This window comes from Ovis canadensis, chromosome 8 (assembly GCF_042477335.2).
Source record: "Ovis canadensis isolate MfBH-ARS-UI-01 breed Bighorn chromosome 8, ARS-UI_OviCan_v2, whole genome shotgun sequence".
Lineage (NCBI taxonomy): Eukaryota > Metazoa > Chordata > Mammalia > Artiodactyla > Bovidae > Ovis > Ovis canadensis.
Window position 1 is genome coordinate 92,207,251 of NC_091252.1, and position 16,894 is coordinate 92,224,144.

General features: G+C 39.9%; 1 pseudogene; it reads left to right on the forward strand.

Annotated features, from left to right (window-relative positions):
* Positions 1–9,632: 9,632 nt before the first annotated feature.
* LOC138445165 (hydroxyacyl-coenzyme A dehydrogenase, mitochondrial pseudogene) lies at positions 9,633–16,253 on the forward strand (annotated as a pseudogene).
* The last annotated feature ends 641 nt before the right edge of the window (positions 16,254–16,894 follow it).

Consider the following 16,894-nt stretch of genomic DNA (forward strand, 5'->3'; position numbering starts at 1 on the left):
AAACGCAGAAATTCTGGAAGGCTGTCCCCTACCTCCTCTGCCTGTTTCCCTGCCCACCCAGCTTCAGGAAAGGGTGACATCCGTCAGGGCAAAGCTTCCAGTCCTCCAGAGTACATCAAACCATCTCCTTTTGCTCCTGAGAGGGCAGGAGTGGGGATGGGAGTGATATGCCAGGGTGGGGACCCCCATAACATGACTCAAAATAAGTAAGGCAACTTCGTAGAGATTCCCCAAGCTCCAGAGGGTTCCAGAAAGTGGTAGGAGGCCTTAGAATGCCCTTGAGACTAGCAAAGGAGCAGTAAAATGATCTCCATGCTCCTCTAAGGGCAAGGGGGTCTCTGAATTGGAAATGCTGAGTTATTTGCCCAGATAAAGCAAGCTGCATTCTTTCTCAGGGATTTTAACAGCTTACTCGCTGTCTCTTCCCCAGCTCTCCATCAAACCCCGTCTACACAGCACAGTGTGGAATAGGAGTCCATGACAATCCGTTTTTGTATAGAAGTTTAGGGTGGATGAAGGCAGGAATCGGGAAGTACTCTCAAGGATGCTTCCCTGGTGGCTCAGATGGTAAAATCTGCCTGCAATGCAGGAGACACGGGTTTGATCCCTGGGTCAGAAAAATCCCCTGAAGGAGGAAATGGCAACCCACTCCAGTATTCCTGCCTAGAGAATCCCATGGACAGGGGAGCCTGGTGGCATACAGTCCTTGGGGTCACGAAGAGCCAGACATGTCACAACACAACTGAGCAACTTTCACTTCACTCAAGGATGCCAAGGTACCACTGTGCCTCTTCCAGGCTAGCACCGGTTTGCTGTTCTTCCAACAGAGGTGACTCTCATGAAACTAAAGATGTCACTTTTTTACTAAGACCATAGTTACTTAGATAACTTGATCTGCTCCCTCTGCTTCTCCAGTAGGGCTTCCCCGGCGGCTCAATGGTAAAGAATCCGCTTGCCAATGCAGAAGACGCAGGTTCGATCCCTGTGACAGGAAGATCCCCTGGAGAAGGGCATGGCTACCCACTCCAGTATTCTTGCCTAGGAAATCCCATAGACAGAGGAGCCTGGTGAGCTACAGTCCATGGGGTTGCAAAGAGTCAATCATGACTTAGCGACTAAACAACAAAAACAATAACAACAAAATGTCTCCAGTAGTGTTGTGCCTTGTGATTTACAAGGGCTTCAACATCCTTGTTTCATATTTAAACCCTTATGCAAATTCTGCCAGCAGCCCAGCAAACTAAAATTTTTGCATTAATGCTCCATATTATTCACATACAAAAATTCCATTTAAATCTCATTAAGCTTGTGACATAAATCCAAACAAACTAGAAAATGCCCCATGAAGGTGGAAAAGTGACATATGTTTTCCAGTCCCCTGGCAGAACAAGGCAGAATGAAAAAAAAAAATGATAAAGGTGCTCCCCATTTGGGACAATACACCAATGAACACATATGTTACTCTTCCGCCTTTAACTGTTCACAGCCTTCCTGCTTTTATCTCAATACCATTTAAATGAAGTATTCGTCAGCAAGTGTTTCTGGTAATGTGACGTACGTGATTCAGTGAGACTGTGAGCTGTGTTTCTGGAAACACAGCAGTATCCTGGGAAAATCATAAAAGGTCTGTCTGCTAACGGCATTTTTTGATTTCCCCCTAGGCATTTCTTGGGGTTCACAATATAATTTATCTGTCATGTAGTATTAACAATATACCTTTCAGGGACTTAAAGATTAGTGGGGCCCCTGAGCTGCCTGTCTCAACTTGCCGAACACTGAACGTCCTTCATGTCATCGTGTCTCATCTCTAATCCAGTTTTTCCTTGAAAAACAATTGCAGTAATATCCGCGGGTTATGGCAGCTTTGCAGTAGTGCCCGGCACTCTTTAGGACCACTGCTAATTACCAATTATTCAACATTTTAATTCTGTAATGTGTTTAGCTTAGAGATTTGGGGGGTTGGGGAGGATCAGCTTTGGCCTTTTGCAATTGCAAATCTGAGTTTATCTCCCCTCTTGATGTGAATAAGCACGAGTTCAGACTGGTACGTTGAATGACACTATTACAATATCATAATCATTCACATATTTTCTCAAAAAAAATTGGATTTGGACATAGCTTTCAGCAGCTGCAGGAATCTCTCAGAAGACTTAATAAGAGTCTCTAAATATATATGAAAGACCCTGCCTGTTGAAAGTAGAGTGGAGTCTTCAGCCAATGTTTATAGCTCTCCAATCGCTCTTGCCAAGCCTTCCAGGGCTCCACCAGGAAAGATGACATGGTTGCTTCCAGCACCCACTCCCTTCATCTAGTTCTACACCCTGTGGTTATCAAGAGCTACGCATATACAGTTCCCCATCCCCATGCATTTTAGAGAAAGAAAAGTAAAGAGACACAGAGCAAGAAAAATGGAGAAAGTAACCAGATAGGTAAATATGGGCATAGAGTCTCGCACGCCTACTGCCCAAAATGCACTGCCTTCCCCTGTGTGGCTCCTACGGGTCCCTTCTCCGCTGCAACGCAGGTCCACCAGCGGGCCTCTCCTCACCCCCCCATCGTACATTAGGTGACAGTCTTGTGACCTGCCATCCCTGCATTGTGCACACTTCGCACCCCTCACCTTGTCATCCTGAAGGCAGAACAGGGAGGACCATGACATCACAGCCACAACGCCTGGGTTTGCATCTCAGTTCTGCCCCTTACTGAGTGACGCTGGACAAGTGACACGGGGCACTTCCTTCTCTTTGCCTCAGTTTTCTCATCAGTAAATAACTGGTTATATATATATATTTTTTTAATGTTCAGGAGACAGAAAGGTTTCACTAAGTGTTCAGTTCAGTTCACTTCAGTCGCTCAGTCGTGTACAACTCTTTGCGACCCCATGGACTGCAGCATGCCAGGCCTCTCTGTCCATCAACAACTCCCGGAGTTTACCCAAATTCATGTCCATCAAGTCGGTGATGCCATCCAACCATTTCATCCTCTGTCGTCCCCTTCTCCTCTTGCCCCCAAACTTCCCCAGGATCAGGGTCTTTTCCAATCAGCCAACTCTTCACATGAGGTGGCCAAAGTATTGGAGTTTCAGCTTCAACATCAGTCCTTCCAAGATTGAGCTCCTTTAGGATGGACTGGTTGGATCTCCCTGCAGTCCAAGGGACTCTCAAGAGTCTTCTCCAACACCACAGTTCAAAACATCGATTCTTTGGTGCTCAGCTTTCTTCAGAGTCCAACTCTCATATCCATGCATGATCACTGGAAAAACCATAGCCTTGACTAGAGGGACTTTTGTTGGCAAAGTAATGTCTCTGCTTTTGAATATCCTGTCTAGGTTGATCATAACTTTCCTTCCAAGGAGGAAATATCTTTTAATCTCATGGCTGAAATCACCATCTGCAGTGATTTTGGAGCCCAAAAATATAAAGTCTGACACTGTATCCACTGCTTCCCTATCTATTTCCCATGAAGCGATGGGACCAGATGCCATGATCTTAGTTTTCTGAATGTTGAGCTTTAAGCCAACTTTTTCACTCTCCTCTTTCACTTTCATCAAGAGGCTTTTGAGTTCCTCTTCACTTTCTGCCATAAGGGTGGTGTCATCTGCATATCTGAGGTTGTTGATATTTCTCCTGGCAATCTTGATTCCAGCTTGTGCTTCTTCCAGCCCAGCATTACTCACGATGTACTCTGCATAGAAGTTAAATAAGCAGGGTGACAATATAGAGCCTTGATGTACTCCTTTTCCTATTTGGAACCATCTGTTGTTCCATGTCCAGTTCTAACTGTTGCTTCCTGACCTGCATACAGATTTCTCAAGAGGCAGGTCACGTGGTCTGGTATGCCCATCTCTTGAAGAATTTTCCACAGTTTATTGTGATCCACACAGTCAAAGGCTTTGGCATAGCCAACAAAGCAGAAATAGATGTTTTTCTGGAACTCTCTTGCTTTTTTGATGATCCAGCGGATGTTGGCAATTTGATCTCTGGTTCTTCTGCCTTTTCTAAAACCAACTTGAACATCTGGAAGTTCACAGTTCATGTATTGCTAAAGCCTGGCTTGGAGAATTTTGAGCATTACTTTACTAGCATGTGAGATGAGTGCAATTGTGTGGTAGTCTGAGTATTCTTTGGCATTGGCTTTCTGAGATTGGAATGAAAACTGACCTTTTCCAGTCCTGTGGCCATTGCTGAGTTTTCCAAATTTGCTGGCATATTGAGTGCAGCACTTTGACAGCATCATCTTTCAGGATTTGAAATAGCTCAACTGGAATGCCATCACCTCCACTAGCTTTGTTCGTAGTGATGCTTTCTAAGGCCCACTGGACTTCACAGTCCAGGATGTGTGGCTCTAGGTGATTGATCACACCATCGTGATTATCTTGGTCGTGAAGATCTTTGTTGTACAGTTCTTCTGTGTATTCTCGCCATCTCTTCTTAATATGTTCTGCTTCTGTTAGGTCCATACCATTTCTGTCCTTTATCGAGCCCATCTTTGCATGAAATGTTCCCTTGGTATCTCTAATTTTCTTGAAGAGATCTCTAGTCTTTCCCATTCTGTTCTTTTCCTCTATTTCTTTGCATTGATCACTGAGGAAGGCTTTCTTATCTCTCCTGGATATTCTTTAGAAATCTGCATTCAGACAGTTATATCTTTCCTTTCCTCCTTTGCTTTTTGCTTCTCTTCTTTTCACAGCTATTTGTAAGGCCTCCTCAGACAGCCATTTTGCTTTTTTGCATTTCTTTTCCTTGGGGATGGTCTTGATCCCTGTCTCCTGTACAATGTCATAAATCTCCGTCCATAGTTCATCAGGCACTCTGTCTAACAGATCTAGTCCCTTAAATCTATTTCTCACTTCCACTGTATAATCATAAGGGATTTGATTTAGGTCATACCTGAATGGTCTAGTGGCTTTCCCTACTTTCTTCAATTTAAGGCTGAATTTGGCAATAAGGAGTTCATTATCTGAGCCACAGTCAGCCCCCAGTCTTGTTTTTGCTGACTGTATAGAGCTTGTCCATCTGTGGCTGCAAAGAACATAATCAATCTGATTTCGGTGTTGACCATCTGGTGATGTCCATGTGTAGAGTCTTCTCTCATGTTGTTGGAAGAGGGTGTTTGCTATGACCAGTGCTTTCTCTTGGCAAGACTCTATTAGCCTTTGCCCTGCTTCATTCCGTATTCCAAGGCCAAATTTGCCTGTTACTCCAGGTGTTTCTTGACTTCCTACTTTTGCATTCCAGTCCTCTATAATGAAAAGGACATCTTTTGGGGGTGTTAGTTCTAAAAGGTCTTGTAGGTCTTCATAGAACCATTCAACTTCAGCTTCTTCAGCATTACTGGTTGGGGCATAGGCTTGGATCACCATGATATTGAATGGTTTGCCTTGGAAATGAACAGAAATCATTCTGTCGTTTTTGAGATTGCATCCAAGTACTGTATTTCAGACTCTTTTGTTGACCATGATGGCAACTCCATTCTTCTAAGGGATTTCTGCCCACAGTAGTAGATATAATGGTCATCTGAGTTAAATTCACCCATTCCTGTCCATTATTTTACATAAACAATTGTCTCACTCCGCATTTGGACTGGAAGGCAGTAATGTCAGGAACTCAGTTTTGCTCAGTGCCTAGCTTAAAAGATACTGATGGTGAATAGACAACAGTGATCTGAAAGCATTTTTGTAATCTGTTAAAATGCACATTTTAAATATTTCCCTACGACCCTTTTTAAATTTTTCAAAAAATGTTACTGAGTTCTAATTGACATGTAAAAACTACATACATTTAAAGTGTACAATTTGATAAGATTTGACATAGGTAAATATCTGTGAAAACATCATCATATCAAGACAGTAAATCCTGAGGGAGAATCCCAAATAATCCATGTTATTAATTTGCATTGTCAAGAGTTTTTTACATAAATGTGCTCATCATTATGTACTGATATTGGTGTGTTTCTTTTACTCAGCTTACTTATTTTGCAACTCATGCATATAGTTATGTACATCAATATTTTGTTCTTTTTATTGCTGAGTGGTATCATATTGTGTGAATTGTGACGTAATTTGTTTATCCGTTGTTGATAAATAATTGGGTTGTTTCTAGGATTGGGCTATTACAAAATATCTGCTAAGAACATTGGACATATACCTTGTTTTCTCTCAAATGAATACCTATTAGTGGAATGGTCCCATCATTCCATGGTAAATAGATGGAAAAACTGTGGAAACAGTGTCAGACTTTATTTTGGGGGGCTCCAAAATCACTGCAGATGGTGACTGCAGCCATGAAATTAAAAGACGCTTACTTCTTGGAAGAAAACTTATGACCAACCTAGACAGCATATTCAAAAGCAGAGACATTACTTTGCCGACTAAGGTCCGTCTAGTCAAGGGTATGGTTTTTCCTGTGGTAGTGTATGGATGTGAGAGTTGGACTGTGAAGAAGGCTGGGCACTGAAGAATTGATGCTTTTGAATGGTGGTGTTGGAGAAGACTCTTGAGAGTTCTTTTTACTGCAAGGATCCAACCAGTCCATTCTGAAGGAGATCAGCCCTGGGATTTCTTTGGAAGGAATGATGCTAAAGCTGAAACTCCAGTACTTGGTCACCTCATGCGAAGAGTTGATTCATTGGAAAAGACTTTGATGCTGGGAGGGATTGGGGGCAGGAGGAGAAGGGGACGACAGAAGATGAGATGGCTGGATGTCATCACTGACTCGATGGACGCGAGTCTGAGTGAACTCCGGGAGTTGGTGATGGACAGGGAGGCCTGGTGTGCTGCGATTCATGGGGTCACAAAGAGTCGGACATGACTGAGCGACTGAACTGAACTGACCATTACATAATAGGTATAAGTTTTAACTTTTTAACAAACTGCCAGACTGCTTTCCAAAGTTATTCGGACATTTTACATTTCCACCAGCAGTGTATGAGAGTTCCAGCTCTTCTACTTCCTTGCTAATACTGGATATGGTCAGTCTATTTAATTTTTCATTCTAATAGGTATGAAGTACTATCTTTCTGTGACTTTGATTTACATTTCCCTAATGACTACTGTTGAGTATCTTTTCATTTGCTTATTGATCATCCATATATCTTCTCTGGTAAATTGTTCAAATCTTTGTACAATTTTTTAATTGGGTTGTTTTCTTACTGTTCAGTTAAAAGATAAATCTTAGGCATATTAAAATTTTTTAAGAGTTTATTTGAGAAAAAAATCAATTCAAATCAGGGAGCACTTTAACTTGAAAGTAGGAGCGCTCCCTCTGCAGAAATAAGAGGAAAGACTTTCATAGAGAAGATGCAGAATCAAAGGTAGGAAACCATTTGATTGGCTATCACTTAAGTGTTGGGTTTCCCTGTGGCTCAGCAGCAAAGAATCCACCTGCAATTCAGGAGACACGGGTTCAGTCCCTGGGTCACAAAGATCCTCTGGAGGAGGGCATGGCAAGCCACTCCAGTATTCTTGCCTGGAGAATCCCATGGACAGAGGAACCTGATGAGGCTGTAGTCCATAGCATCACAAAGAGTTGGACACGACTAAATGACTAAGCACGCATGCACACGCAGCTTAAGTGTTTACTTTATTCTGAAAAGGTTTGTTGATTGGCAGTCCTTAGGTTTTTATTTCTTAACCTTGAGGTATTTGTAGGCTTAGGTTTTGGTTTGCTTACATAGGTTGCTAAGGTATTAGAAAGCACCTCAATCTAATGGCCTCCTTGTTCACTTTATTTAATAACTCCCCCATTTTGAACATCTTTGCATACATGAGAAATTGACCAAAAATTTGTTATTAGCAACATTCCCACTCAGCATCAGGGTTGTTTTTGTCTCATCATGAAACTCATAGGTTATAATGTCAGATTCATGGAAAAACTGTCTTTGCTGTTCATCTTGTTTCTGTTTGTCCAGGCACAGAGAGATCATCTGATTCACTGCTGATGGCTGCAAATGGGTATTTAAGACCCTTGAGAGAATACCATGCACCAGAGAGACTACAATAATGACTATCAGGAGAATAAAACCAACAGACTGAATTACTACTCTTAGCCAGAAGGCCTTATGAACCAAATCAGTTCATTACCAAATAAATCAGGAAATATACCTGAAGGAGTGTGAACTTGATTTAGCCAAATGGTGTGTTTGTTAATTTCTTGTATTTTGCTACAGTACCAGAGGTGTTGATGCAGGCACAGCAGGTGATATCTGCCACAGCACAGACTCCTCCTTGTTCAGCCAGTAAGTAATCTAAAGCAATCTGATCATCTAAAACCACCTTAGCAAGAAAGTCTAGTGACTTCTGTTGTACAGATGTGGCCTTAGCAATAGATTCAAGGATAATTTAGAGTTAAGGTATATTTTCTGCCCAAGCATTGACAAAGAGAAAGCACACACTGGGAAAAGGCAAAAAGAAATAAAGGTTTCATATTGAAGATGAAAATGTTGCTCTGAGATCTTTGGAAAGCTATCTACCTCAAGATGCCATCTGCATCTGAGGAAGAACATCTCTAGTCAATTTTAATATTAGATCTCTAGCTGGTATATAAGTCCAAGAATCTGGAGAAGCCATTTGTAATTAGGCCGTGCAGACACAAGGTTCAAGTCTGACTGCAGTCTGAATAGTGAGGAGGACAAGGTACAGCCCTTCCCAACAAAATTCAAGGGCAAATATTGTTCTTAGTGATTCCAAATCAAAAGGTGGGAGAAAAGTCAGACACATTAGTTTGGAGAGTCATAGCCAAATATTTAAGGAAATTAGAATAATTCAGGACCTAGTTTGGTGTACAGGTATATGACAAAACAATTGATAGGACCAGAATTTAATATCCACCAGACTGTGCTATAGTTTCCTACCGACACTTAATTTTCTTTTCTGTACAATCACCATCTTTTTTATCAGATACTCATAGTAAGACTAATTTGTTTTAAACTTGACCTGACTATTTGCATAAGTGAAGCAAAAATAGAGATTGACCCTATAGACTTTGTTTAAATCATCTTTGCTGGAATCTCAAAAGAATCTCCTCTCTTTTCATGAGGAATCTCAAATTGGTCTTTTAAAATCTCTTCAGGCTAAGAAGCCAAGCCCAGAACACCATCAGACTTTGCCTGTGATCTCTATAGAGAGATACAGATAGAGAGATTTGGGTTAATTCCACTTTTCTCAAGGTCCCCAAAATATCCTGAGAGTTTTAGGGCTTCCAGGAAGTGACCTTTCTTCCTCACTTTGTAAGGCTCGGAATTCTGTAAACTAGTTTTCCAAGGGTCTTTATTGTTTCCAGAAATTCAACCTTAGTTCCTTTAAATTATCTGTACATTTGTGATTTTATGCACATCATTTACAGAGAAGACATTCCAGTCAAAGTCTTAGTAATGTAATCAGTGTTTCTAATTGTGTCCTGTTATAAGTAAAACAAGTTCCTATTAAACTTATGCAAATAACTATATTACCCTGAAAATAAGAATATTCAATAATTTCTTGAATTCTAGAGGGATCAGGAAGGTGAAAAAATAAATGTTTCAATTCTGTTAACAAAATATATATGCCAAACTACTATAATTCGTAGATAGATTAAGAGAAGAGGAATCATTCTCTGCCAGGTCTTGTCCCTGTTGTTGCCTTCACCATCTGCACTATGGCTTTCATAACCAGGTGATTCATGCATTCCATGTCCTCCTCCTCCACTGCCACAGCCTCAGCAAATAAAATCCTCGTCAAGCATGTGATGGTCATCAACGGTGGGCTGATGGGCTCCAGAATTGCCCAGGTTGCTGCAGCAACTGACCACACAGTAGTGCTGGTGGACCAAACAGAGGACATCCTGGCAAAATCTAGAAAGGGTATTGAGGAAAGTCTTCAGAAAGTGGCCAAAAAGTTTGCAGAAAACCCCAAGAGTGCTGATAAATTTGTAGCAAAGACCCTGAGCAGCATATCGCCCAGCATGGATGCAGCATCCGTGGTCCACAGCACAGACCTGCTGGTAGAGGCCACTGTAGAGAATCTACAGGTGACGAATGAGCTCTTCAAGAGGCTAGACAAGTTTGCTGTGGAACACAAGTCTTTGCCAGCAACACTTCTTCATTGCAGATCACAAGCCTAGCCAACTTCACCACCAGACAGGACCAATTCACCAGGCTCCACTTCTCCAACCCAGCGCCTTTGATGAAGATTGTGGAAGTCATTAAAACACCAATGACCAGCCAGAAGACCTTTGAATCTCTGCTAGACCTCAGCAAAGCCCTGGGAAAGCATCCTGTTGCTTGCAATAGAATAAAATACTTAGGAATATATTTACCTAAAGAAACAAAAGACCTATATATAGAAAACTATAAAACACTGATGAAAGAATCAAAGATGACACAAATAGATGGAGAAAATACCATGTTCATGGATTGGAAGAATCAATATAGTGAAAATGAGTATACTACCCAAAGCAATCTATAGATTCAATGTGATCCCTATCAAGATACCAATGGTATTTTTCAGAGAACTAGAACAAATAATTTCAAAACTTGTATAGAAATACAGAAAACCTCTAAAAGCCAAAGCAATCTTGAGGAAGAAGAATGGAACTGGAGGAATCAACCTGACTGACTTCAGACTATATTACAAAGCAACAGTCATCAAGACAGTATGGTACTGGCACAAAGACAAAAATATAGATCAAGCGAACAAAATAGAAAGCCCAGAGATATATCCATGCACCCATGGACACCTTATCTTTGAAAAAGAAGGCAAGAATATACAATGGAGAAAAGACAATCTCTTTAACAAGTGCTGCTGGGAAAACTGGTCAACCAACTGTAAAAGAATGAAACTAGAACACTTTCTAACACCATACACAAAAATAAACTCAAAATGGATTAAAGATTAAACATAAGATCAGAAACTATAAAACTCCTAGAGGAAAACATAGGCAAGGCACTCTCTGACATAAATCACAGCAGTATCCTCTATGACCCACCTCCCAAAGTAAAGGAAATAAAAGCAAAAATAAACAAATGGGGCCTAATTAAACCTAAAAGCTTTTGCACAACGAAGGAAACTATAAGTAAGGTGAAAAGACAGCCTTCGGAATGGGAGAAAGTAATAGCAAATGAAGCAACTGACAAAGAATTAATCTCAAAAGTATACAAGCAGCTCATGCAGCTCAATACCAGAAAAAGAAAGGATCCAATCAAAAAATGGGCCAAAGAACTAAACAGACATTTTTCCAAAGAGGACATGCAGATGGCTAACAAACACATGAAAAGATGCTCAGCATCACTCATTATCAGAGATATGCAAATCAAAACCACAATAAGGTACCATCTCACGCTGATCAGAATGGCAAAGTCTACAAACAGTAAATACTGGAGAGGGTGTGGAGAAAAGGGAACCCTCTTACACTGTTGGTGGGAATGCAAACTAGTACAGCCACTATGGAGAACAGTGTGGAGATTCCTTAAAAAATTGGAACTCAAAGCCATACAACCCAGCAATCCCACTGCTGGGCATACACACTGAGGAAACCAGAATTGAAAGAGACATGTGTACCCCAATGTTCACCATAGCACGATTTACAATAGCAGGACATGTAAGCAACCTAGATGTCCATTGGAAGGCAAATGGAAAAGAAAGCTGTGGTACATAGACACAATGGAATATTCAGTTCAGTTCAGTTCAGTCACTCAGTCGTGTCTGACTCTTTGCGACCCCATAAATCGCAGCACACCAGGCCTCCATGTCCATCACCAACTCCCGGAGTTCACTCAGACTCACATCCATCAAGTCAGTGATGACATCCAGCCATCTCATCCTCTGTCGTCCCCTTCTCCTCCTGCCCTCAATTCCTCCCAGCATCAAAGTCTTTTCCAATGAGTCAACTCTTCGCATGAGGTGGCCAAAGTACTGGAGTTTCAGCTTGAGCACCATTCCTTCCAAAGAAATCCCAGGGCTGATCTCCTTCAGAATGGACTGGTTGGATCTCCTTGCAGTCCAAGGGACTCTCAAGAGTCTTCTCCAACACCACAGTTCAAAAGCATCAATTCTTTGGTGCTCATCCTTCTTCACAGTCCAACTCTCACATCCATACATGACCACAGGAAAAATCATAGCCTTGACTAGACGGACCTTAGTCAGCAAAGTAATGTCTCTGCTTTTGAATATGCTGTCTAGGTTGGTCATAAGTTTTCTTCCAAGGAGTAAGTGTCTTTTAATTTCATGGCTGCAGTCACCATCTGCATTGATTTTGGAGCCCCAAAAAATAAAGTCTGACACTGTCTCCACTGTTTCCCCATTTATTTGCCATGAAGCGATAGGACCAGATGCCATGGTCTTCATTTTCTGAATGTTGAGCTTTACGCCAACTTTTTCACTCTCCTCTTTCACTTTCATCAAGAGGCTTTTGAGTTCCTCTTCATTTTCTGCCGTAATGGTGGTGTCATCTGCATAACTGAGGTTGTTGATATTTCTTCCGGCAATCTTGATTCCAGCTTGTGTTTCTTCCAGTCCAGCGTTTCTCATGATGTACTCTGCATAGAAGTTAAATAAGCAGGGTGAAAGTATACAGCCTTGATGTACTCCTTTTCCTATTTGGAACCAGTCTGTTGTTCCATGTTCAGTTCTAACTGTTGCTTCCTGACCTGCATACAGATTTATCAAGAGGCAGGTCAGGTGGTCTGGTATTCCCATCTCTTTCAGAATTTTCCACAGTTTATTGTGATCCACATAGTCAAAGGCTTTGGCATAATCAACAAAGCAGAAATAGATGTTTTTCTGGAACTCTCTTGCTTTTTCCTTGATCCAGGGGATGTTGGCAATTTGATCTCTGGTTCCTCTGCCTTTTCTAAAACCAGCTTGAACATCAGGGAGTTCACAGTTCACATATTGCTGATGCCTGGCTTGGAGAATTTTGAGCATTACTTTACTAGCATGTGAGATGAGTGCAATTGTGTGGTAGTTTGAGCATTCTTTAGCATTGTCTTTCTTTGGGATTGGAATGAAAACTGACCTTTTCCAGTCCTGTGGCCACTGCTGAGTTTTCCAAATTTGCTGGCATATTGAGTGCAGCACTTTGACAGCATCATCTTTCAGGATTTGAAATAGCTCAACTGGAATTCCATCACCTCCACTAGCTTTGTTCATAGTGATGCTTTCTAAGGCCCACTGGACTTCACATTCCAGGATGTCTGGCTCTAGATGAGTGATCACACCATCGTGATTATCTTGGTCGTGAAGATCTTTTTTGTACAATTCTTCTGTGTATTCTTGCCACCTCTTCTTAATTTCTTCTGCTTCTGTTAGGTCCATACCATTTCTGTCCTTTATCGAGCCCATCTTTGCATGAAATGTTTCCTAATAGTATGTCTAATGTTCTTGAGATCTCTAGTCTTTCCCATTCTGTTGTTTTCCTCTATTTCTTTGCATTGATCACTGTTGAAGGCTTTCTTATCTCCTCTTGCTGTTCTTTGGAACTCTGCATTCAGATGCTTGTATCTTTCTTCTTTTCCTTTGCTTTGCGGTTCTCTTCTTTTCACAGCTATTTGTAAGGCCTCCCCAGACAGCCATTTGGCTTTTTTGCATTTCTTTTCCATGGGGATGGTCTTGATCCCTGTCTCCTGTACAATGTCATGAACCTCATTCCATAGTTCATCAGGCACTCTATCTATCAGATCTAGGCCCTTAAATCTATTTTTCACTTCCACTGTATAATCATAAGGGATTTGATTTAGGTCATACCTGAATGATCTAGTGGTTTTCCCTACTTTCTTCAATTTAAATCTGAATTTGGTAATAAGGAGCTCGTGGTCTGAGCCACAATCAGCTCCTGGTCTTGTTTTTGTTCACTGTATAGAGCTCTCCATCTTTGGCTGCAAAGAATATAATCAATCTGATTTTGGTGTTGACCATCTGGTGATGTCCATGTGTAGAGTCTTCTCTTGTGTTGTTGGAAGAGGGTGTTTGCTATGACCAGTGCATTTTCTTTGCAAAACTCTATTAGTCTTTGCCCTGCTTCATTCCACGTTCCAAGGCCAAATTTGCCTGTTACTCAAGGTGTTTCTTGACTTCCTACTTTTGCTTTCCAGTCCTCTATAATGAAAAGGACATCTTTTTTGGGTGTTAGTTCTAAAAGGTCTTGTAGATATACACAATGGAATATTACTCAGCGATTAAAAAGAACACATTTGAATCAGTACTAATGAGGTGAATGAAACTGGAGCCTATTATACAGAGTGAAGTAAGTCAGAAAGAAAAACATCAATACAGTATATTAACACATATATATGGATTTAGAAAGATGGTAACGATGACCCTATATGCGACACAGCTAAAGAGACACAGATATAAAGACGACTTTGGACTCTGTTGGACAAGGCAAGGGTGGGGTGATTTGAGAGAATAGCATTGAAATATGTATATTACCATATGTGAAACAGATCACCAGTCCAAGTTTGATACATGAATAGGGCACTCAAAGCCAGTGCACTGGGACTGCCCTGAGGGATGGGATGGGGAGGGAGGTGGGAAGGGGGTTCAGGATGGGGGACGCATGTACACCCATGGCTGATTCATGTCAGTGTATGGCAAAAATCACTACAATATTGTAAAGCAATTAGCCTCCAATTAAAATAAATAAATAAATTTTAAAAAATATAGGGAAGGGATCAGGTTGGGGAAAAAAAATAAATGTTTCAATTCTGTTAACAAAAGTATATATGCCAAACTATTATAATTCATAGATAGATTAAGAGAAAAGAGGAAAAGATTTCCTTAAACTTAGAAAGCCAAAACATTAAAGAAACAGCAATCTTTCTAACAAAAACTCATGAAAACTTACAATCATCCTTATCTATTCAATCCAGGGTTATTAATTCTTGTGCCTGAATCTAGTTTTTCCTATAAGGTTCTAGAAATTATTACCCAGTTCAGCGATATGATCATAAAGTTATCAGAAATCTGTATTCTAGGATATTTAGCAGAGCCCTTTCAGTAAATCTCTCTGAAAACAAAGTCTTCTACAAAAGCATGAAAATAAAACAATAACTGTCTACAAAAACTGTGAAAAAAACAGCAATGTTTAAACATATGATGAGAGTTTGATATAAAACTATAGTTATTTCTATAGCATACAACAGTTTAAAATAACAATTGACCAATGAGAGTATTGACCAATTTCTATGAACTGCAATTTCTGGAGTATCTATATTAGTAACATATATCTGTACACATATAACCTGAGGTTTATCATCACTTCTTATTTGATAATGCCTCTTTGGTAAATTATTAACATACCAAATAAACCTAATCAGTTCAATATCTGTCTTGCACAAGGTAAGACACAAATCCTTTGAGATTCCTCAGGGACCCCTCAGGAATTCTCAAAGTTAGTTTATTGTCAAAAAGATTCCATTTAGAATATAATTTAGGGAAGTTGTCAAGATGGCAAAAGGCTTCTATATATGATTATGTAAAACCACAGGTAATTATGAAATAAGACTCAATTATTTATTTAACCAAAATGACAGTGCTGCTGCTGCTGCTGCTACTATGTTGCTTCAGTCGTATCCAATTCTGTGCAACCCCATAGACGGCAGCCCACCAGACTCCCCTGTCCCTGGGATTCTCCAGGCAAGAACACTGGAGTGGGTTGCCATTTCCTTCTCCAATGCATCAAAGTGAAAAGTGAAAGTGAAGTCACTCAGTCGTGCCCAACTCTTAGCGAACCCATGGACTGCAGCCTACCAAGCTCCTCCATCCACAGGATTTTCCAGGCAAGAGTACTGGAGTGGGGTGCCATTGCCTTCTCCAAAAGTGACAGTAGAAGATCTTAAAGGCAAATACAGAAGGTTATATGGTTGTTAAAAAAATTTTTTTTTCTCTTAATATTGAGAAAACTCAGTTCTCCCAAGTAATCCAAGTCTTGATAAAGATGGTATGAAGCCTAGAAAAGTTATTTTGGTAAGACATTCAAAATCTATGCTTTTCAAGCAGACTACTCAAAGGGTAAAGAAAAACCCTTTCAGAATCACTGTCAAGAGCAGACCAATAGTCCAAATAAACTATTCTTTTAACATAGAGACAACCAAATTCTAATTTTATACCAGGATATTTTTATATTAAGACTCATTCTTAAAATACTTAAACAAATCTAACCCAATCTTTGCCATCTTGACCATTCATAAAATTTCTTTTCCAAGACTCCTTTTCCATAAATCTTCTATAATCTTTTTATATTCATTCAGGTTATTGTCCTATATTTTTTCCTCCTTCTTAATCTGGAACAACAAGTCATCCTACTTAGGGCAAAACGATTTCTTACCTTAACAACAACATGCCGTTTATACCTTGGCTTATCCAAAAAATGTGTTCGACTTTTCTTATGTATTTTTCATACACAGTTACTTCCTTTTATCCTTTTTATTTCTAGAAGTTTTAATTACATGTATTGATTATAATTCTTGGCTGTCAGAAACAAAAATATCTTAAATTCCTCTAACAAAATACCAAAAGTAGATTAACTTTTGTTCAGTAATTAATGCTTCAGTATTTTATTTTTTTGGAAACAATCTAGACATCCAATGAATATGCTTTATTTAACTTAATATAACTTTAATGTTTCAAGTTACCAAAAAGATTTTGGAAACTATTTTTATATAAAGATACCATAAAACATAATTATTAAAGTTTTTAAATGAATGTTTATTTTATTTACTCTTATTTAAATTCTTATTCTTAACAATTACATTTGGGTTACTCATAAAAATTTCATGAGACAGTAAACCACCATCATCATAAGTAATTTTTCTTGCTGACAAACTTTATAACACATAACATGAGCTTATCTGACTTTTGGGAAATCCAAGTGGAACAAAAGTTTCATGTCTGCATTATATTTAATCTTGATAACTCTGAAGA